Raw genomic sequence first — 24,136 nt, 5'->3', positions numbered from 1 at the left:
GGACAAACAATATTCTAAACTTTACCCAGATTAAAAAAAATTTAAAAACCAAGAAGAAGTAATGAGACATAAACTTATGGGGATTTCTCCTGGCAAATTCCATTCTAATTTACAACCTAGGACAATGACTTCCAGAAAGGCTCTGCTGCCCTAGTACCCAGATTGGGGCATGGAGAAATGCTACCTCCTTGTGGCCGTTTCTCACAACAGCAGCTTTGAACCCACTGCAAAAGGTCACTAAATTTTCACCAACTTGCAGTTCTGTAAATGACACCAGCCCTCCAGAAAATGTCTGGGGTCAAAAATCGACCAAAAAATTCAAAAGAGGGCAACCTTCGAAGAAGACAATTTCAAGAGCTCTATTGTACTCACGGTTTTTTCTTTTAAGAGAAAAGAAAAAGGCGTAGGAATATGATGAATTTTAAAAATTTTAATGACATGCATACCCATACTACAAAAACCTATCAGCTCACAGCAGTCAGAATGGCCATTAGGAAAAATGCTGCAAAAATTAAATGGTGAAGGGAGTGTGGAGAAATGCGTACCCTCGGTTGTAAGGGGGGGCATGTAAAGAGCCACTAATGAAAACACAATGTAGGTGCTTTGAAAAGGGAAACATTGAGCTACCAGTCAATCAATCACAACCGCTGCTTGGCCTATCACCTGAGAAAATGAGAATCAAAAAGTCACAGGCTGGCAAACCTGTACGCCAGCAAGATTTACCACAGCCAGCACTTGGAAGCCATGAAAATGTCCATCAACAGAGGAATGCACCAAGAAGAAGTGGTCCACGTACACAATGGACTATTACTCTAATAATAAATAGAAATTAAATTTAAAAACAAACAAAAGCAAGGAGACATCAACATTTGTGGGTTTACCCGGGCACATTGCACTCTAATTTATAACCGAAGAACACCCCTGGCCGGTAGGTCTGTTTCCCTAGTACCAGCATGGGGAACCTAGAAAGGCTGCCGCTCTCTGGCCGTTACCTGCAAAAGCAGGTTTAAAGCCTGAGCTAACGGTCACTTCATATGAACAAGTACTGCAGGGCTGTAAATGAAACCTGCCCTCAAAATGTCTTGAGGGAGATAATGGCCAAAATATTTCAAATGGTGACACATACTTTAAGAAAACCCTTTGAAGAAATAAGCTCTAATCACAGCTGGAAAAATAAAAAGGACGTGTCTTAAAGCTCAATTTCAACGCATTACGAGACACATGCAAATTCAACCACAAAGAGGTATCAGCTCACACCACTCAGAATAACCATCAGCAAAAACTACAAAGAACAAATGCTGAAGGTGCTGGGAAGAAATACATACCCTCCACTTTAAGTGGGACGTAACCTGGAAAGAGCCACTAAGGAGAACAAAATAGAGGTGCCTTGAAAAGGTAAACATTGAGCTACCATATGATCCAGCAGACCTATTCCTGGACCTATAAACTAAGAAGACAGAATTGGAAGGACACAGGCACGCAAATCTGCATTGCATAGTATTACAATAGCCAAGATATGGAAGTAACCAAAAAGTCCAACGACAGATGGGTGGACAAAGAAAGCTGCTACCCGTACAGGTGGAATATGAGCTAGTGAAAAAATGAAACAATGCCATTTGCGGCACCATAGATGAGTCTAGAAGTAATCACGCCACTTGGAGTAAGTGAGAAAGCGAAAGACACATATCCTATCATATCACATATAGGTGTTACCTAAAAAATGATACAAACAAAGATATTTCCACAGAGAAACACTATCATAGATTCATTAAAAAAACTTATGGTTCGCCATATGGAATGGTGTGAGGATTGGATACATTACCATATTGAGGTTAACAGAGAGATACATACACATATGAAATATATAATCACCAAAGACCTACGCAATACCAAGAGAAGACTACTCAACATTGTGTCATAACCTACATGGGAAAAGGATCCGAAGAAGAACAGATATATGTATATGTGTGAAAGAACCACATCTTGCACACCTAGAACAAACAAAACATTGTAATCAAGTTTGCTGTGATACAAAATAAAAATTAAGTTAAAAATACCAACAAGAAGTAATGAGACATAAATTAAAGGGCTGTTTCCTCGCACATTCCATTCTAATTGACAACCTAGAACACCACTTCCAGTAAGGCTCTGTTGCCCTAGTAACCAGATTTGGTAAAGGAGAAATGCTGCCGCCTTGTGGCCGATTCCCGCAAGAGCAGCTTTTAACCCACAGCTAATGGTCACTTACCATTCACAAGGACTCAGGGCTGTAAAGGACACCTGCCCTCAAAATTGTGCTGAGGTAGGGAATGGATAAAAAAAATTCAAAACAGGCAAAATTTTCAAGAAGATAGTATGAAGAGGTAAGTTTTACTCACTCTCTTTTTAAAGAAAGGAAAATGGATAAAAGCTCAACCTCAGGAATTAGTAGACTCATGCAATCTAATCTACAAAAAGTTTTCAACTCGCACCAGTCGACTGACCATTGGCAAAAAGTCTACAAACAATAAATGCTGAAGAGGTTTTAGAGAACTGTGTACCCTCTAGCTGCTGGTGAGATGTAAAAGGGTTAAACGCTAATAATGAGAACAGAAAGGAGCTGCGTTTAAAAGGAAAAATTGAGGTACCATTCAATCCAGCAGGCGCACCAATGGGCCTCTCACCTGAGAAGACCAGAATGAAGAAGACCCGGGCTGCCAAAGCTGCACTGCAGCCTTATTCACAATAGACAGGACAGTGAAGCAACCAAAATGTCCATCAACAGATGAAAGGATAAAGAAGAAGTGGTCCAGGTACACAATGAATACTAGCCATGGAAAACAATGAAACACTGCTCTTTGAGGCACCATAGATGATCTTGGAGATAATCACAGAACATGAGGTAAGTCGGAAAGCAAAAGTCCTATATCCTATGATATCACTTAGAGGCGTTATCTAATAACTGTCATAAATGAACATATTTCCACACAGAAAGTCAATCAGAGACTTATTAAAGAAATACTATGCTTATCTAAAAGGAAAGGTGTGGGGAATGGATAAATGAAGATTAGCGTTACCATATGTATACAAACACATATTATACACATATATCAAAAAGACGGACCATACAGCAAGGAGGGTTTACGCAACACTATGTAATAATTTACACGGGAAGAGGATCTCTACATAAATAGGTATATAGAATATGTAGATGAACCAGAGTGCGTACACCTTGGACAAGCAACATTCTAACCTTTACCCCAATTGAAAAAATTAAAACCACGAACTAGGAGTAATGAGACATGAACTTATGGGGGGTTTTCCTGGCCCATTCCATTCAAATTTACAACCTAGGCAAACGACTTCCAGAACGGCTCTGCTGCCCTAGTACCCAGATTTGGGAATGGAGAAATGCTGCATCCTTGTGGCCGTTTCCCACAACAGCAGCTTTAAACCCACTGCAAAAGGTCACTAAATATTCACCAATTGCAGTGCTGTAAATGACACCTGCCCTCCAAAAAATACTGAGGTCGAAAATCGACCAAAAAATTCTAGAGTGCAACCTTCCAAAAAGGAAATTTGAAGAGGTATATTATACTCACACTTTTTTTCTTTTTTCTTTTAACAGAAAAGAAAAAGGCGTGGAAAAATGATGAATTGTAGGAATTTTTACAGACACGTAAACCCAAATTACAAAAACCTATCAGCTCACACCAGTCAGAATGGCCATCAACAAAAATGCTGCAAACAATAGATGCTGACGGGATTGTGGAGAAATGCGTACCCTCGATTCTAAGGGGGACGTGGTAAGAGCCACTAATGAAAGCACAATTGAGGTGCCTTGAAAAGGTAAACGTTGAGCTACCATACCAGTCAATCAATCATACCCACTGCTGGGTCTATCACCTGAGAAAATGAAAATCAAAAATCACAGGCTGCCAATCCTGCACTCCAGCAATATTTACCATAGGCAACACTTGGAAGCAACGAAAATGTCCATCAACAGAGGAATGCACCAAGAAGAAGTGGTCCATGTACACAATGGAATATTAGCCATGGAAAACATTGAAGCACTGCTCTTTGAGGCACCATAGATGAGCCTGGAGATAATCACAAAACATGAAGTAGGTCGGAAAGCAAAAGGCCTATAGCCTATATTATCACTTATGGCATTATCTAATAACTGACACAGATGAACAGATTTCCAAAGAGAAAGACACTCACAGGCTTAGAAAACAAACTATGCTCATCTACAAGGAATGGAGGGGGGGAAATTGAGAAATGAAGATTAGTGGTACCATACATATACAAATACATATTATATACATGTATCAAAAAGACCGAACATATAGCAAGGGAGGTCGACGGAACACCTGAATATTTTACATGGGAAGAGGATCTGTACGTTAATAGACATACATGATGTACAAATGAACCAGATTGTGTACACCTAGGACAAACAATATTCTAAACTTTACCCAGATTAAAAAAATTTTAAAAACCAAGAAGAAGTAATGAGACATAAACTTATGGGGATTTCTCCTGGCAAATTCCATTCTAATTTACAACCTAGGACAATGACTTCCAGAAAGGCTCTGCTGCCCTAGTACCCAGATTGGGGCATGGAGAAATGCTACCTCCTTGTGGCCGTTTCTCACAACAGCAGCTTTGAACCCACTGCAAAAGGTCACTAAATTTTCACCAACTTGCAGTTCTGTAAATGACACCAGCCCTCCAGAAAATGTCTGGGGTCAAAAATCGACCAAAAAATTCAAAAGAGGGCAACCTTCGAAGAAGACAATTTCAAGAGCTCTATTGTACTCACGGTTTTTTCTTTTAAGAGAAAAGAAAAAGGCGTAGGAATATGATGAATTTTAAAAATTTTAATGACATGCATACCCATACTACAAAAACCTATCAGCTCACAGCAGTCAGAATGGCCATTAGGAAAAATGCTGCAAAAATTAAATGGTGAAGGGAGTGTGGAGAAATGCGTACCCTCGGTTGTAAGGGGGGGCATGTAAAGAGCCACTAATGAAAACACAATGTAGGTGCTTTGAAAAGGGAAACATTGAGCTACCAGTCAATCAATCACAACCGCCGCTTGGCCTATCACCTGAGAAAATGAGAATCAAAAAGTCACAGGCTGGCAAACCTGTACGCCAGCAAGATTTACCACAGCCAGCACTTGGAAGCCATGAAAATGTCCATCAACAGAGGAATGCACCAAGAAGAAGTGGTCCACGTACACAATGGACTATTACTCTAATAATAAATAGAAATTAAATTTAAAAACAAACAAAAGCAAGGAGACATCAACATTTGTGGGTTTACCCGGGCACATTGCACTCTAATTTATAACCGAAGAACACCCCTGGCCGGTAGGTCTGTTTCCCTAGTACCAGCATGGGGAACCTAGAAAGGCTGCCGCTCTCTGGCCGTTACCTGCAAAAGCAGGTTTAAAGCCTGAGCTAACGGTCACTTCATATGAACAAGTACTGCAGGGCTGTAAATGAAACCTGCCCTCAAAATGTCTTGAGGGAGATAATGGCCAAAATATTTCAAATGGTGACACATACTTTAAGAAAACACTTTGAAGAAATAAGCTCTAATCACAGCTGGAAAAATAAAAAGGACGTGTCTTAAAGCTCAATTTCAACGCATTACGAGACACATGCAAATTCAACCACAAAGAGGTATCAGCTCACACCACTCAGAATAACCATCAGCAAAAACTACAAAGAACAAATGCTGAAGGTGCTGGGAAGAAATACATACCCTCCACTTTAAGTGGGACGTAACCTGGAAAGAGCCACTAAGGAGAACAAAATAGAGGTGCCTTGAAAAGGTAAACATTGAGCTACCATATGATCCAGCAGACCTATTCCTGGACCTATAAACTAAGAAGACAGAATTGGAAGGACACAGGCACGCAAATCTGCATTGCATAGTATTACAATAGCCAAGATATGGAAGTAACCAAAAAGTCCAACGACAGATGGGTGGACAAAGAAAGCTGCTACCCGTACAGGTGGAATATGAGCTAGTGAAAAAATGAAACAATGCCATTTGCGGCACCATAGATGAGTCTAGAAGTAATCACGCCACTTGGAGTAAGTGAGAAAGCGAAAGACACATATCCTATCATATCACATATAGGTGTTACCTAAAAAATGATACAAACAAAGATATTTCCACAGAGAAACACTATCATAGATTCATTAAAAAAACTTATGGTTCGCCATATGGAATGGTGTGAGGATTGGATACATTACCATATTGAGGTTAACAGAGAGATACATACACATATGAAATATATAATCACCAAAGACCTACGCAATACCAAGAGAAGACTACTCAACATTGTGTCATAACCTACATGGGAAAAGGATCCGAAGAAGAACAGATATATGTATATGTGTGAAAGAACCACATCTTGCACACCTAGAACAAACAAAACATTGTAATCAAGTTTGCTGTGATACAAAATAAAAATTAAGTTAAAAATACCAACAAGAAGTAATGAGACATAAATTAAAGGGCTGTTTCCTCGCACATTCCATTCTAATTGACAACCTAGAACACCACTTCCAGTAAGGCTCTGTTGCCCTAGTAACCAGATTTGGTAAAGGAGAAATGCTGCCGCCTTGTGGCCGATTCCCGCAAGAGCAGCTTTTAACCCACAGCTAATGGTCACTTACCATTCACAAGGACTCAGGGCTGTAAAGGACACCTGCCCTCAAAATTGTGCTGAGGTAGGGAATGGATAAAAAAAATTCAAAACAGGCAAAATTTTCAAGAAGATAGTATGAAGAGGTAAGTTTTACTCACTCTCTTTTTAAAGAAAGGAAAATGGATAAAAGCTCAACCTCAGGAATTAGTAGACTCATGCAATCTAATCTACAAAAAGTTTTCAACTCGCACCAGTCGACTGACCATTGGCAAAAAGTCTACAAACAATAAATGCTGACGAGGTTTTAGACAACTGTGTACCCTCTAGCTGCTGGTGAGATGTAAAAGGGTTAAACGCTAATAATGAGAACAGAAAGGAGCTGCGTTTAAAAGGAAAAATTGAGGTACCATTCAATCCAGCAGGCGCACCAATGGGCCTCTCACCTGAGAAGACCAGAATGAAGAAGACCCGGGCTGCCAAAGCTGCACTGCAGCCTTATTCACAATAGACAGGACAGTGAAGCAACCAAAATGTCCATCAACAGATGAAAGGATAAAGAAGAAGTGGTCCAGGTACACAATGAATACTAGCCATGGAAAACAATGAAACACTGCTCTTTGAGGCACCATAGATGATCTTGGAGATAATCACAGAACATGAGGTAAGTCGGAAAGCAAAAGTCCTATATCCTATGATATCACTTAGAGGCGTTATCTAATAACTGACATAAATGAACATATTTCCACACAGAAAGTCAATCAGAGACTTATTAAAAAAATACTATGCTTATCTAAAAGGAAAGGTAGGGGGAATGGATAAATGAAGATTAGCGTTACCATATGTATACAAACACATATTATACACATATATCAAAAAGACCGACCATACAGCAAGGAGGGTTTACGCAACACTCTGTAATAATTTACACGGGAAGAGGATCTCTACATAAATAGGTATATAGAATATGTAGATGAACCAGAGTGCGTACACCTTGGACAAGCAACATTCTAACCTTTACCCCAATTGAAAAAATTAAAACCACGAACTAGGGGTAATGAGACATGAACTTATGGGGGGTTTTCCTGGCCCATTCCATTCAAATTTACAACCTAGTCAAACGACTTCCAGAACGGCTCTGCTGCCCTAGTACCCAGATTTGGGAATGGAGAAATGCTGCATCCTTGTGGCCGTTTCCCACAACAGCAGCTTTAAACCCACTGCAAAAGGTCACTAAATATTCACCAATTGCAGTGCTGTAAATGACACCTGCCCTCCAAAAAATACTGAGGTCGAAAATCGACCAAAAAATTCTAGAGTGCAACCTTCCAAAAAGGAAATTTGAAGAGGTATATTATACTCACACTTTTTTTCTTTTTTCTTTTAACAGAAAAGAAAAAGGCGTGGAAAAATGATGAATTGTAGGAATTTTTACAGACACGTAAACCCAAATTACAAAAACCTATCAGCTCACACCAGTCAGAATGGCCATCAACAAAAATGCTGCAAACAATAGATGCTGACGGGATTGTGGAGAAATGCGTACCCTCGATTCTAAGGGGGACGTGGTAAGAGCCACTAATGAAAGCACAATTGAGGTGCCTTGAAAAGGTAAACGTTGAGCTACCATACCAGTCAATCAATCATACCCACTGCTGGGTCTATCACCTGAGAAAATGAAAATCAAAAATCACAGGCTGCCAATCCTGCACTCCAGCAATATTTACCATAGGCAACACTTGGAAGCAACGAAAATGTCCATCAACAGAGGAATGCACCAAGAAGAAGTGGTCCATGTACACAATGGAATATTAGCCATGGAAAACATTGAAGCACTGCTCTTTGAGGCACCATAGATGAGCCTGGAGATAATCACAAAACATGAAGTAGGTCGGAAAGCAAAAGGCCTATAGCCTATATTATCACTTATGGCATTATCTAATAACTGACACAGATGAACAGATTTCCAAAGAGAAAGACACTCACAGGCTTAGAAAACAAACTATGCTCATCTACAAGGAATGGAGGGGGGGAAATTGAGAAATGAAGATTAGTGGTACCATACATATACAAATACATATTATATACATGTATCAAAAAGACCGAACATATAGCAAGGGAGGTCGACGGAACACCTGAATATTTTACATGGGAAGAGGATCTGTACGTTAATAGACATACATGATGTACAAATGAACCAGATTGTGTACTCCTAGGACAAACAATATTCTAAACTTTACCCAGATTAAAAAAATTTTAAAAACCAAGAAGAAGTAATGAGACATAAACTTATGGGGATTTCTCCTGGCAAATTCCATTCTAATTTACAACCTAGGACAATGACTTCCAGAAAGGCTCTGCTGCCCTAGTACCCAGATTGGGGCATGGAGAAATGCTACCTCCTTGTGGCCGTTTCTCACAACAGCAGCTTTGAACCCACTGCAAAAGGTCACTAAATTTTCACCAACTTGCAGTTCTGTAAATGACACCAGCCCTCCAGAAAATGTCTGGGGTCAAAAATCGACCAAAAAATTCAAAAGAGGGCAACCTTCGAAGAAGACAATTTCAAGAGCTCTATTGTACTCACGGTTTTTTCTTTTAAGAGAAAAGAAAAAGGCGTAGGAATATGATGAATTTTAAAAATTTTAATGACATGCATACCCATACTACAAAAACCTATCAGCTCACAGCAGTCAGAATGGCCATTAGGAAAAATGCTGCAAAAATTAAATGGTGAAGGGAGTGTGGAGAAATGCGTACCCTCGGTTGTAAGGGGGGGCATGTAAAGAGCCACTAATGAAAACACAATGTAGGTGCTTTGAAAAGGGAAACATTGAGCTACCAGTCAATCAATCACAACCGCCGCTTGGCCTATCACCTGAGAAAATGAGAATCAAAAAGTCACAGGCTGGCAAACCTGTACGCCAGCAAGATTTACCACAGCCAGCACTTGGAAGCCATGAAAATGTCCATCAACAGAGGAATGCACCAAGAAGAAGTGGTCCACGTACACAATGGACTATTACTCTAATAATAAATAGAAATTAAATTTAAAAACAAACAAAAGCAAGGAGACATCAACATTTGTGGGTTTACCCGGGCACATTGCACTCTAATTTATAACCGAAGAACACCCCTGGCCGGTAGGTCTGTTTCCCTAGTACCAGCATGGGGAACCTAGAAAGGCTGCCGCTCTCTGGCCGTTACCTGCAAAAGCAGGTTTAAAGCCTGAGCTAACGGTCACTTCATATGAACAAGTACTGCAGGGCTGTAAATGAAACCTGCCCTCAAAATGTCTTGAGGGAGATAATGGCCAAAATATTTCAAATGGTGACACATACTTTAAGAAAACACTTTGAAGAAATAAGCTCTAATCACAGCTGGAAAAATAAAAAGGACGTGTCTTAAAGCTCAATTTCAACGCATTACGAGACACATGCAAATTCAACCACAAAGAGGTATCAGCTCACACCACTCAGAATAACCATCAGCAAAAACTACAAAGAACAAATGCTGAAGGTGCTGGGAAGAAATACATACCCTCCACTTTAAGTGGGACGTAACCTGGAAAGAGCCACTAAGGAGAACAAAATAGAGGTGCCTTGAAAAGGTAAACATTGAGCTACCATATGATCCAGCAGACCTATTCCTGGACCTATAAACTAAGAAGACAGAATTGGAAGGACACAGGCACGCAAATCTGCATTGCATAGTATTACAATAGCCAAGATATGGAAGTAACCAAAAAGTCCAACGACAGATGGGTGGACAAAGAAAGCTGCTACCCGTACAGGTGGAATATGAGCTAGTGAAAAAATGAAACAATGCCATTTGCGGCACCATAGATGAGTCTAGAAGTAATCACGCCACTTGGAGTAAGTGAGAAAGCGAAAGACACATATCCTATCATATCACATATAGGTGTTACCTAAAAAATGATACAAACAAAGATATTTCCACAGAGAAACACTATCATAGATTCATTAAAAAAACTTATGGTTCGCCATATGGAATGGTGTGAGGATTGGATACATTACCATATTGAGGTTAACAGAGAGATACATACACATATGAAATATATAATCACCAAAGACCTACGCAATACCAAGAGAAGACTACTCAACATTGTGTCATAACCTACATGGGAAAAGGATCCGAAGAAGAACAGATATATGTATATGTGTGAAAGAACCACATCTTGCACACCTAGAACAAACAAAACATTGTAATCAAGTTTGCTGTGATACAAAATAAAAATTAAGTTAAAAATACCAACAAGAAGTAATGAGACATAAATTAAAGGGCTGTTTCCTCGCACATTCCATTCTAATTGACAACCTAGAACACCACTTCCAGTAAGGCTCTGTTGCCCTAGTAACCAGATTTGGTAAAGGAGAAATGCTGCCGCCTTGTGGCCGATTCCCGCAAGAGCAGCTTTTAACCCACAGCTAATGGTCACTTACCATTCACAAGGACTCAGGGCTGTAAAGGACACCTGCCCTCAAAATTGTGCTGAGGTAGGGAATGGATAAAAAAAATTCAAAACAGGCAAAATTTTCAAGAAGATAGTATGAAGAGGTAAGTTTTACTCACTCTCTTTTTAAAGAAAGGAAAATGGATAAAAGCTCAACCTCAGGAATTAGTAGACTCATGCAATCTAATCTACAAAAAGTTTTCAACTCGCACCAGTCGACTGACCATTGGCAAAAAGTCTACAAACAATAAATGCTGAAGAGGTTTTAGACAACTGTGTACCCTCTAGCTGCTGGTGAGATGTAAAAGGGTTAAACGCTAATAATGAGAACAGAAAGGAGCTGCGTTTAAAAGGAAAAATTGAGGTACCATTCAATCCAGCAGGCGCACCAATGGACCTCTCACCTGAGAAGACCAGAATGAAGAAGACCCGGGCTGCCAAAGCTGCACTGCAGCCTTATTCACAATAGACAGGACAGTGAAGCAACCAAAATGTCCATCAACAGATGAAAGGATAAAGAAGAAGTGGTCCAGGTACACAATGAATACTAGCCATGGAAAACAATGAAACACTGCTCTTTGAGGCACCATAGATGATCTTGGAGATAATCACAGAACATGAGGTAAGTCGGAAAGCAAAAGTCCTATATCCTATGATATCACTTAGAGGCGTTATCTAATAACTGACATAAATGAACATATTTCCACACAGAAAGTCAATCAGAGACTTATTAAAAAAATACTATGCTTATCTAAAGGGAAAGGTAGGGGGAATGGATAAATGAAGATTAGCGTTACCATATGTATACAAACACATATTATACACATATATCAAAAAGACCGACCATACAGCAAGGAGGGTTTACGCAACACTCTGTAATAATTTACACGGGAAGAGGATCTCTACATAAATAGGTATATAGAATATGTAGATGAACCAGAGTGCGTACACCTTGGACAAGCAACATTCTAACCTTTACCCCAATTGAAAAAATTAAAACCACGAACTAGGGGTAATGAGACATGAACTTATGGGGGGTTTTCCTGGCCCATTCCATTCAAATTTACAACCTAGGCAAACGACTTCCAGAACGGCTCTGCTGCCCTAGTACCCAGATTTGGGAATGGAGAAATGCTGCATCCTTGTGGCCGTTTCCCACAACAGCAGCTTTAAACCCACTGCAAAAGGTCACTAAATATTCACCAATTGCAGTGCTGTAAATGACACCTGCCCTCCAAAAAATACTGAGGTCGAAAATCGACCAAAAAATTCTAGAGTGCAACCTTCCAAAAAGGAAATTTGAAGAGGTATATTATACTCACACTTTTTTTCTTTTTTCTTTTAACAGAAAAGAAAAAGGCGTGGAAAAATGATGAATTGTAGGAATTTTTACAGACACGTAAACCCAAATTACAAAAACCTATCAGCTCACACCAGTCAGAATGGCCATCAACAAAAATGCTGCAAACAATAGATGCTGACGGGATTGTGGAGAAATGCGTACCCTCGATTCTAAGGGGGACGTGGTAAGAGCCACTAATGAAAGCACAATTGAGGTGCCTTGAAAAGGTAAACGTTGAGCTACCATACCAGTCAATCAATCATACCCACTGCTGGGTCTATCACCTGAGAAAATGAAAATCAAAAATCACAGGCTGCCAATCCTGCACTCCAGCAATATTTACCATAGGCAACACTTGGAAGCAACGAAAATGTCCATCAACAGAGGAATGCACCAAGAAGAAGTGGTCCATGTACACAATGGAATATTAGCCATGGAAAACATTGAAGCACTGCTCTTTGAGGCACCATAGATGAGCCTGGAGATAATCACAAAACATGAAGTAGGTCGGAAAGCAAAAGGCCTATAGCCTATATTATCACTTATGGCATTATCTAATAACTGACACAGATGAACAGATTTCCAAAGAGAAAGACACTCACAGGCTTAGAAAACAAACTATGCCCATCTACAAGGAATGGAGGGGGGGAAATTGAGAAATGAAGATTAGTGGTACCATACATATACAAATACATATTATATACATGTATCAAAAAGACCGAACATATAGCAAGGGAGGTCGACGGAACACCTGAATATTTTACATGGGAAGAGGATCTGTACGTTAATAGACATACATGATGTACAAATGAACCAGATTGTGTACACCTAGGACAAACAATATTCTAAACTTTACCCAGATTAAAAAAAATTTAAAAACCAAGAAGAAGTAATGAGACATAAACTTATGGGGATTTCTCCTGGCAAATTCCATTCTAATTTACAACCTAGGACAATGACTTCCAGAAAGGCTCTGCTGCCCTAGTACCCAGATTGGGGCATGGAGAAATGCTACCTCCTTGTGGCCGTTTCTCACAACAGCAGCTTTGAACCCACTGCAAAAGGTCACTAAATTTTCACCAACTTGCAGTTCTGTAAATGACACCAGCCCTCCAGAAAATGTCTGGGGTCAAAAATCGACCAAAAAATTCAAAAGAGGGCAACCTTCGAAGAAGACAATTTCAAGAGCTCTATTGTACTCACGGTTTTTTCTTTTAAGAGAAAAGAAAAAGGCGTAGGAATATGATGAATTTTAAAAATTTTAATGACATGCATACCCATACTACAAAAACCTATCAGCTCACAGCAGTCAGAATGGCCATTAGGAAAAATGCTGCAAAAATTAAATGGTGAAGGGAGTGTGGAGAAATGCGTACCCTCGGTTGTAAGGGGGGGCATGTAAAGAGCCACTAATGAAAACACAATGTAGGTGCTTTGAAAAGGGAAACATTGAGCTACCAGTCAATCAATCACAACCGCTGCTTGGCCTATCACCTGAGAAAATGAGAATCAAAAAGTCACAGGCTGGCAAACCTGTACGCCAGCAAGATTTACCACAGCCAGCACTTGGAAGCCATGAAAATGTCCATCAACAGAGGAATGCACCAAGAAGAAGTGGTCCACGTACACAATGGACTATTACTCTAATAATAAATAGAAATTAAATTTAAAAACAAACAAAAGCAAGGAGACATCAACATTTGTGGGTTTACCCGGGCACATTGCACTCTAATTTATAACCGAAGAACACCCCTGGCCGGTAGGTCTGTTTCCCTAGTACCAGCATGGGGAACCTAGAAAGGCTGCCGCTCTCTGGCCGTTACCTGCAAAAGCAGGTTTAAAGCCTGAGCTAACGGTCACTTCATATGAACAAGTACTGCAGGGCTGTAAATGAAACCTGCCCTCAAAATGTCTTGAGGGAGATAATGGCCAAAATATTTCAAATGGTGACACATACTTTAAGAAAACCCTTTGAAGAAATAAGCTCTAATCACAGCTGGAAAAATAAAAAGGACGTGTCTTAAAGCTCAATTTCAACGCATTACGAGACACATGCAAATTCAACCACAAAGAGGTATCAGCTCACACCACTCAGAATAACCATCAGCAAAAACTACAAAGAACAAATGCTGAAGGTGCTGGGAAGAAATACATACCCTCCACTTTAAGTGGGACGTAACCTGGAAAGAGCCACTAAGGAGAACAAAATAGAGGTGCCTTGAAAAGGTAAACATTGAGCTACCATATGATCCAGCAGACCTATTCCTGGACCTATAAACTAAGAAGACAGAATTGGAAGGACACAGGCACGCAAATCTGCATTGCATAGTATTACAATAGCCAAGATATGGAAGTAACCAAAAAGTCCAACGACAGATGGGTGGACAAAGAAAGCTGCTACCCGTACAGGTGGAATATGAGCTAGTGAAAAAATGAAACAATGCCATTTGCGGCACCATAGATGAGTCTAGAAGTAATCACGCCACTTGGAGTAAGTGAGAAAGCGAAAGACACATATCCTATCATATCACATATAGGTGTTACCTAAAAAATGATACAAACAAAGATATTTCCACAGAGAAACACTATCATAGATTCATTAAAAAAACTTATGGTTCGCCATATGGAATGGTGTGAGGATTGGATACATTACCATATTGAGGTTAACAGAGAGATACATACACATATGAAATATATAATCACCAAAGACCTACGCAATACCAAGAGAAGACTACTCAACATTGTGTCATAACCTACATGGGAAAAGGATCCGAAGAAGAACAGATATATGTATATGTGTGAAAGAACCACATCTTGCACACCTAGAACAAACAAAACATTGTAATCAAGTTTGCTGTGATACAAAATAAAAATTAAGTTAAAAATACCAACAAGAAGTAATGAGACATAAATTAAAGGGCTGTTTCCTCGCACATTCCATTCTAATTGACAACCTAGAACACCACTTCCAGTAAGGCTCTGTTGCCCTAGTAACCAGATTTGGTAAAGGAGAAATGCTGCCGCCTTGTGGCCGATTCCCGCAAGAGCAGCTTTTAACCCACAGCTAATGGTCACTTACCATTCACAAGGACTCAGGGCTGTAAAGGACACCTGCCCTCAAAATTGTGCTGAGGTAGGGAATGGATAAAAAAAATTCAAAACAGGCAAAATTTTCAAGAAGATAGTATGAAGAGGTAAGTTTTACTCACTCTCTTTTTAAAGAAAGGAAAATGGATAAAAGCTCAACCTCAGGAATTAGTAGACTCATGCAATCTAATCTACAAAAAGTTTTCAACTCGCACCAGTCGACTGACCATTGGCAAAAAGTCTACAAACAATAAATGCTGAAGAGGTTTTAGAGAACTGTGTACCCTCTAGCTGCTGGTGAGATGTAAAAGGGTTAAACGCTAATAATGAGAACAGAAAGGAGCTGCGTTTAAAAGGAAAAATTGAGGTACCATTCAATCCAGCAGGCGCACCAATGGGCCTCTCACCTGAGAAGACCAGAATGAAGAAGACCCGGGCTGCCAAAGCTGCACTGCAGCCTTATTCACAATAGACAGGACAGTGAAGCAACCAAAATGTCCATCAACAGATGAAAGGATAAAGAAGAAGTGGTCCAGGTACACAATGAATACTAGCCATGGAAAACAATGAAACACTGCTCTTTGAGGCACCATAGATGATCTTGGAGATAATCACAGAACATGAGGTAAGTCGGAAAGCAAAAGTCCTATATCCTATGATATCACTTAGAGGCGTTATCTAATAACTGACATAAATGAACATATTTCCACAGAGAAAGTCAATCACAGACTTATTAAAAAAATACTATGCTTATCTAAAAGGAAAGGTAGGGGGAATGGATAAATGAAGATTAGCGTTACCATATGTATACAAACACATATTATACACATATATCAAAAAGACCGACCATACAGCAAGGAGGGTTTACGCAACACTCTGTAATAATTTACACGGGAAGAGGATCTCTACATAAATAGGTATATAGAATATGTAGATGAACCAGAGTGCGTACACCTTGGACAAGCAACATTCTAACCTTTACCCCAATTGAAAAAATTAAAACCACGAACTAGGGGTAATGAGACATGAACTTATGGGGGGTTTTCCTGGCCCATTCCATTCAAATTTACAACCTAGGCAAACGACTTCCAGAACGGCTCTGCTGCCCTAGTACCCAGATTTGGGAATGGAGAAATGCTGCATCCTTGTGGCCGTTTCCCACAACAGCAGCTTTAAACCCACTGCAAAAGGTCACTAAATATTCACCAATTGCAGTGCTGTAAATGACACCTGCCCTCCAAAAAATACTGAGGTCGAAAATCGACCAAAAAATTCTAGAGTGCAACCTTCCAAAAAGGAAATTTGAAGAGGTATATTATACTCACACTTTTTTTCTTTTTTCTTTTAACAGAAAAGAAAAAGGCGTGGAAAAATGATGAATTGTAGGAATTTTTACAGACACGTAAACCCAAATTACAAAAACCTATCAGCTCACACCAGTCAGAATGGCCATCAACAAAAATGCTGCAAACAATAGATGCTGACGGGATTGTGGAGAAATGCGTACCCTCGATTCTAAGGGGGACGTGGTAAGAGCCACTAATGAAAGCACAATTGAGGTGCCTTGAAAAGGTAAACGTTGAGCTACCATACCAGTCAATCAATCATACCCACTGCTGGGTCTATCACCTGAGAAAATGAAAATCAAAAATCACAGGCTGCCAATCCTGCACTCCAGCAATATTTACCATAGGCAACACTTGGAAGCAACGAAAATGTCCATCAACAGAGGAATGCACCAAGAAGAAGTGGTCCATGTACACAATGGAATATTAGCCATGGAAAACATTGAAGCACTGCTCTTTGAGGCACCATAGATGAGCCTGGAGATAATCACAAAACATGAAGTAGGTCGGAAAGCAAAAGGCCTATAGCCTATATTATCACTTATGGCATTATCTAATAACTGACACAGATGAACAGATTTCCAAAGAGAAAGACACTCACAGGCTTAGAAAACAAACTATGCCCATCTACAAGGAATGGAGGGGGGGAAATTGAGAAATGAAGATTAGTGGTACCATACATATACAAATACATATTATATACATGTATCAAAAAGACCGAACATATAGCAAGGGAGGTCGACGGAACACCTGAATATTTTACATGGGAAGAGGATCTGTACGTTAATAGACATACATGATGTACAAATGAACCAGATTGTGTACACCTAGGACAAACAATATTCTAAACTTTACCCAGATTAAAAAAAATTTAAAAACCAAGAAGAAGTAATGAGACATAAACTTATGGGGATTTCTCCTGGCAAATTCCATTCTAATTTACAACCTAGGACAATGACTTCCAGAAAGGCTCTGCTGCCCTAGTACCCAGATTGGGGCATGGAGAAATGCTACCTCCTTGTGGCCGTTTCTCACAACAGCAGCTTTGAACCCACTGCAAAAGGTCACTAAATTTTCACCAACTTGCAGTTCTGTAAATGACACCAGCCCTCCAGAAAATGTCTGGGGTCAAAAATCGACCAAAAAATTCAAAAGAGGGCAACCTTCGAAGAAGACAATTTCAAGAGCTCTATTGTACTCACGGTTTTTTCTTTTAAGAGAAAAGAAAAAGGCGTAGGAATATGATGAATTTTAAAAATTTTAATGACATGCATACCCATACTACAAAAACCTATCAGCTCACAGCAGTCAGAATGGCCATTAGGAAAAATGCTGCAAAAATTAAATGGTGAAGGGAGTGTGGAGAAATGCGTACCCTCGGTTGTAAGGGGGGGCATGTAAAGAGCCACTAATGAAAACACAATGTAGGTGCTTTGAAAAGGGAAACATTGAGCTACCAGTCAATCAATCACAACCGCTGCTTGGCCTATCACCTGAGAAAATGAGAATCAAAAAGTCACAGGCTGGCAAACCTGTACGCCAGCAAGATTTACCACAGCCAGCACTTGGAAGCCATGAAAATGTCCATCAACAGAGGAATGCACCAAGAAGAAGTGGTCCACGTACACAATGGACTATTACTCTAATAATAAATAGAAATTAAATTTAAAAACAAACAAAAGCAAGGAGACATCAACATTTGTGGGTTTACCCGGGCACATTGCACTCTAATTTATAACCGAAGAACACCCCTGGCCGGTAGGTCTGTTTCCCTAGTACCAGCATGGGGAACCTAGAAAGGCTGCCGCTCTCTGGCCGTTACCTGCAAAAGCAGGTTTAAAGCCTGAGCTAACGGTCACTTCATATGAACAAGTACTGCAGGGCTGTAAATGAAACCTGCCCTCAAAATGTCTTGAGGGAGATAATGGCCAAAATATTTCAAATGGTGACACATACTTTAAGAAAACACTTTGAAGAAATAAGCTCTAATCACAGCTGGAAAAATAAAAAGGACGTGTCTTAAAGCTCAATTTCAACGCATTACGAGACACATGCAAATTCAACCACAAAGAGGTATCAGCTCACACCACTCAGAATAACCATCAGCAAAAACTACAAAGAACAAATGCTGAAGGTGCTGGGAAGAAATACATACCCTCCACTTTAAGTGGGACGTAACCTGGAAAGAGCCACTAAGGAGAACAAAATAGAGGTGCCTTGAAAAGGTAAACATTGAGCTACCATATGATCCAGCAGACCTATTCCTGGACCTATAAACTAAGAAGACAGAATTGGAAGGACACAGGCACGCAAATCTGCATTGCATAGTATTACAATAGCCAAGATATGGAAGTAACCAAAAAGTCCAACGACAGATGGGTGGACAAAGAAAGCTGCTACCCGTACAGGTGGAATATGAGCTAGTGAAAAAATGAAACAATGCCATTTGCGGCACCATAGATGAGTCTAGAAGTAATCACGCCACTTGGAGTAAGTGAGAAAGCGAAAGACACATATCCTATCATATCACATATAGGTGTTACCTAAAAAATGATACAAACAAAGATATTTCCACAGAGAAACACTATCATAGATTCATTAAAAAAACTTATGGTTCGCCATATGGAATGGTGTGAGGATTGGATACATTACCATATTGAGGTTAACAGAGAGATACATACACATATGAAATATATAATCACCAAAGACCTACGCAATACCAAGAGAAGACTACTCAACATTGTGTCATAACCTACATGGGAAAAGGATCCGAAGAAGAACAGATATATGTATATGTGTGAAAGAACCACATCTTGCACACCTAGAACAAACAAAACATTGTAATCAAGTTTGCTGTGATACAAAATAAAAATTAAGTTAAAAATACCAACAAGAAGTAATGAGACATAAATTAAAGGGCTGTTTCCTCGCACATTCCATTCTAATTGACAACCTAGAACACCACTTCCAGTAAGGCTCTGTTGCCCTAGTAACCAGATTTGGTAAAGGAGAAATGCTGCCGCCTTGTGGCCGATTCCCGCAAGAGCAGCTTTTAACCCACAGCTAATGGTCACTTACCATTCACAAGGACTCAGGGCTGTAAAGGACACCTGCCCTCAAAATTGTGCTGAGGTAGGGAATGGATAAAAAAAATTCAAAACAGGCAAAATTTTCAAGAAGATAGTATGAAGAGGTAAGTTTTACTCACTCTCTTTTTAAAGAAAGGAAAATGGATAAAAGCTCAACCTCAGGAATTAGTAGACTCATGCAATCTAATCTACAAAAAGTTTTCAACTCGCACCAGTCGACTGACCATTGGCAAAAAGTCTACAAACAATAAATGCTGAAGAGGTTTTAGAGAACTGTGTACCCTCTAGCTGCTGGTGAGATGTAAAAGGGTTAAACGCTAATAATGAGAACAGAAAGGAGCTGCGTTTAAAAGGAAAAATTGAGGTACCATTCAATCCAGCAGGCGCACCAATGGGCCTCTCACCTGAGAAGACCAGAATGAAGAAGACCCGGGCTGCCAAAGCTGCACTGCAGCCTTATTCACAATAGACAGGACAGTGAAGCAACCAAAATGTCCATCAACAGATGAAAGGATAAAGAAGAAGTGGTCCAGGTACACAATGAATACTAGCCATGGAAAACAATGAAACACTGCTCTTTGAGGCACCATAGATGATCTTGGAGATAATCACAGAACATGAGGTAAGTCGGAAAGCAAAAGTCCTATATCCTATGATATCACTTAGAGGCGTTATCTAATAACTGACATAAATGAACATATTTCCACAGAGAAAGTCAATCAGAGACTTATTAAAAAAATACTATGCTTATCTAAAAGGAAAGGTAGGGGGAATGGATAAATGAAGATTAGCGTTACCATATGTATACAAACACATATTATACACATATATCAAAAAGACCGACCATACAGCAAGGAGGGTTTACGCAACACTCTGTAATAATTTACACGGGAAGAGGATCTCTACATAAATAGGTATATAGAATATGTAGATGAACCAGAGTGCGTACACCTTGGACAAGCAACATTCTAACCTTTACCCCAATTGAAAAAATTAAAACCACGAACTAGGGGTAATGAGACATGAACTTATGGGGGGTTTTCCTGGCCCATTCCATTCAAATTTACAACCTAGTCAAACGACTTCCAGAACGGCTCTGCTGCCCTAGTACCCAGATTTGGGAATGGAGAAATGCTGCATCCTTGTGGCCGTTTCCCACAACAGCAGCTTTAAACCCACTGCAAAAGGTCACTAAATATTCACCAATTGCAGTGCTGTAAATGACACCTGCCCTCCAAAAAATACTGAGGTCGAAAATCGACCAAAAAATTCTAGAGTGCAACCTTCCAAAAAGGAAATTTGAAGAGGTATATTATACTCACACTTTTTTTCTTTTTTCTTTTAACAGAAAAGAAAAAGGCGTGGAAAAATGATGAATTGTAGGAATTTTTACAGACACGTAAACCCAAATTACAAAAACCTATCAGCTCACACCAGTCAGAATGGCCATCAACAAAAATGCTGCAAACAATAGATGCTGACGGGATTGTGGAGAAATGCGTACCCTCGATTCTAAGGGGGACGTGGTAAGAGCCACTAATGAAAGCACAATTGAGGTGCCTTGAAAAGGTAAACGTTGAGCTACCATACCAGTCAATCAATCATACCCACTGCTGGGTCTATCACCTGAGAAAATGAAAATCAAAAATCACAGGCTGCCAATCCTGCACTCCAGCAATATTTACCATAGGCAACACTTGGAAGCAACGAAAATGTCCATCAACAGAGGAATGCACCAAGAAGAAGTGGTCCATGTACACAATGGAATATTAGCCATGGAAAACATTGAAGCACTGCTCTTTGAGGCACCATAGATGAGCCTGGAGATAATCACAAAACATGAAGTAGGTCGGAAAGCAAAAGGCCTATAGCCTATATTATCACTTATGGCATTATCTAATAACTGACACAGATGAACAGATTTCCAAAGAGAAAGACACTCACAGGCTTAGAAAACAAACTATGCTCATCTACAAGGAATGGAGGGGGGGAAATTGAGAAATGAAGATTAGTGGTACCATACATATACAAATACATATTATATACATGTATCAAAAAGACCGAACATATAGCAAGGGAGGTCGACGGAACACCTGAATATTTTACATGGGAAGAGGATCTGTACGTTAATAGACATACATGATGTACAAATGAACCAGATTGTGTACACCTAGGACAAACAATATTCTAAACTTTACCCAGATTAAAAAAATTTTAAAAACCAAGAAGAAGTAATGAGACATAAACTTATGGGGATTTCTCCTGGCAAATTCCATTCTAATTTACAACCTAGGACAATGACTTCCAGAAAGGCTCTGCTGCCCTAGTACCCAGATTGGGGCATGGAGAAATGCTACCTCCTTGTGGCCGTTTCTCACAACAGCAGCTTTGAACCCACTGCAAAAGGTCACTAAATTTTCACCAACTTGCAGTTCTGTAAATGACACCAGCCCTCCAGAAAATGTCTGGGGTCAAAAATCGACCAAAAAATTCAAAAGAGGGCAACCTTCGAAGAAGACAATTTCAAGAGCTCTATTGTACTCACGGTTTTTTCTTTTAAGAGAAAAGAAAAAGGCGTAGGAATATGATGAATTTTAAAAATTTTAATGACATGCATACCCATACTACAAAAACCTATCAGCTCACAGCAGTCAGAATGGCCATTAGGAAAAATGCTGCAAAAATTAAATGGTGAAGGGAGTGTGGAGAAATGCGTACCCTCGGTTGTAAGGGGGGGCATGTAAAGAGCCACTAATGAAAACACAATGTAGGTGCTTTGAAAAGGGAAACATTGAGCTACCAGTCAATCAATCACAACCGCCGCTTGGCCTATCACCTGAGAAAATGAGAATCAAAAAGTCACAGGCTGGCAAACCTGTACGCCAGCAAGATTTACCACAGCCAGCACTTGGAAGCCATGAAAATGTCCATCAACAGAGGAATGCACCAAGAAGAAGTGGTCCACGTACACAATGGACTATTACTCTAATAATAAATAGAAATTAAATTTAAAAACAAACAAAAGCAAGGAGACATCAACATTTGTGGGTTTACCCGGGCACATTGCACTCTAATTTATAACCGAAGAACACCCCTGGCCGGTAGGTCTGTTTCCCTAGTACCAGCATGGGGAACCTAGAAAGGCTGCCGCTCTCTGGCCGTTACCTGCAAAAGCAGGTTTAAAGCCTGAGCTAACGGTCACTTCATATGAACAAGTACTGCAGGGCTGTAAATGAAACCTGCCCTCAAAATGTCTTGAGGGAGATAATGGCCAAAATATTTCAAATGGTGACACATACTTTAAGAAAACCCTTTGAAGAAATAAGCTCTAATCACAGCTGGAAAAATAAAAAGGACGTGTCTTAAAGCTCAATTTCAACGCATTACGAGACACATGCAAATTCAACCACAAAGAGGTATCAGCTCACACCACTCAGAATAACCATCAGCAAAAACTACAAAGAACAAATGCTGAAGGTGCTGGGAAGAAATACATACCCTCCACTTTAAGTGGGACGTAACCTGGAAAGAGCCACTAAGGAGAACAAAATAGAGGTGCCTTGAAAAGGTAAACATTGAGCTACCATATGATCCAGCAGACCTATTCCTGGACCTATAAACTAAGAAGACAGAATTGGAAGGACACAGGCACGCAAATCTGCATTGCATAGTATTACAATAGCCAAGATATGGAAGTAACCAAAAAGTCCAACGACAGATGGGTGGACAAAGAAAGCTGCTACCCGTACAGGTGGAATATGAGCTAGTGAAAAAATGAAACAATGCCATTTGCGGCACCATAGATGAGTCTAGAAGTAATCACGCCACTTGGAGTAAGTGAGAAAGCGAAAGACACATATCCTATCATATCACATATAGGTGTTACCTAAAAAATGATACAAACAAAGATATTTCCACAGAGAAACACTATCATAGATTCATTAAAAAAACTTATGGTTCGCCATATGGAATGGTGTGAGGATTGGATACATTACCATATTGAGGTTAACAGAGAGATACATACACATATGAAATATATAATCACCAAAGACCTACGCAATACCAAGAGAAGACTACTCAACATTGTGTCATAACCTACATGGGAAAAGGATCCGAAGAAGAACAGATATATGTATATGTGTGAAAGAA

This window comes from Eschrichtius robustus, chromosome 8, assembly GCF_028021215.1.
Source record: "Eschrichtius robustus isolate mEscRob2 chromosome 8, mEscRob2.pri, whole genome shotgun sequence".
NCBI classification, from domain to species: domain Eukaryota; kingdom Metazoa; phylum Chordata; class Mammalia; order Artiodactyla; family Eschrichtiidae; genus Eschrichtius; species Eschrichtius robustus.
Note: the sequence above shows the minus strand (reverse complement) of the source record.